Genomic DNA, 1,344 nt, shown 5'->3' with positions numbered 1-1,344 from the left:
GGAGGTGATAATGAAAATGAGGTCTAGATTTTTTAAAAAACTAAGAGAAAAAAAAAAAAAAAAAAAAACACTTGTAAATATAAAATATTTACTTTTTAAGAAAAAAATAACCTTTGGAAAAATAACATTTAGAAAAACAAAATATGAAAAAACAAAACCTAGAACAAAAAATGTTTATTTTTTCCCCCACAAATTTTAATCTGTGTTGTTTGCTAGTAACAATAATGTAACAAAATTTACCACATTATTGATGCATTTAGTTTTGTTTTTTCCACGAGAATCAGACTGAATGAAAAATATAAAAATTAATGTGACAATCACATGCGATGCAGAAAGCATCTGGAAGGTCTATACGACTTCAGGCCATCTATCGTTTAAAAAATCCTCAAGAAATCAGTTATATGGAGCTCAAAAGGGCAAATAAAGTTTGTTCAAAAAAAGTTTTTCTTTGTTTTAAATTGATACTAGAAAATCAACGTGGAAACTAAAAAAAGGACTTAAATCTAAAAATAAACCTTTAAAGCTACTTTTTTAGACTCAAGTTGTCTTTTTTAAATATATATTAAGGCTCTTTTGTTTTCATTGGAAATGTAGACATACAGAAATATATGCATATATGTGTACAAATGTTGGCGCAGGGATATCCCTGTGCACCTTTTCCTCCTTTTTGCACCTTCTTTTGACTATTGAGCTGATGTATCTGTCCAAAGCGATGCTCTGATCAACCAGCGTTCCAGGCGACTGGTTGGTCAGAGAACTGATTGGATCAGTCAGAAAAATAAGCCAATAAGTTTCAGTTTACTCTTTTAAAGTCTCCTCATTTTGCATCAGAAAGTTTATCCATGTCTAGTGAGGGTGAAGAATGATGGCGTGCATGTGTGGCGCACGGTGCAGCCAGGGGCGTCAGCTGACCCAGTACTATACAGGGGCACAATAGGGCACCAAATAAAATGCGAGCTCACAGAGCACGTGAGCAAAAAACATTTTGGGCAATTATTTATTTTATAAAAACATGGGCAGAGATAATTAATGCAAGCACGCGAGCAAATATTTTATGGCACTTATTTATTATTATAAAGCATCATAAATAAATTGTACAATAAGATTGTTATTTTCTGCATTATGAAATATCTACCTGAACCAAACTGAATTAAATTGGCCCTCTTGTGAACTTCACTGTATATCTCTAATCCACTACTGATGAAGGCACAATTTATCTTCATTAAGCATCTCCCTGAAATGAGTTTTTGGAACTTAGAACCAAGCAGTGAACATGATGTCAGTGCGGCTGAGGAGAGACATGGCAAGAGAGATGAGAGCAGAGAGCAGGAGGAAATAGATTAC

This window comes from Cyprinodon variegatus, unplaced genomic scaffold (genome assembly GCF_000732505.1).
Source record: "Cyprinodon variegatus isolate N-32 unplaced genomic scaffold, C_variegatus-1.0 Scaffold398, whole genome shotgun sequence".
NCBI lineage: Eukaryota > Metazoa > Chordata > Actinopteri > Cyprinodontiformes > Cyprinodontidae > Cyprinodon > Cyprinodon variegatus.
This window is presented reverse-complemented; position numbering follows the sequence as displayed.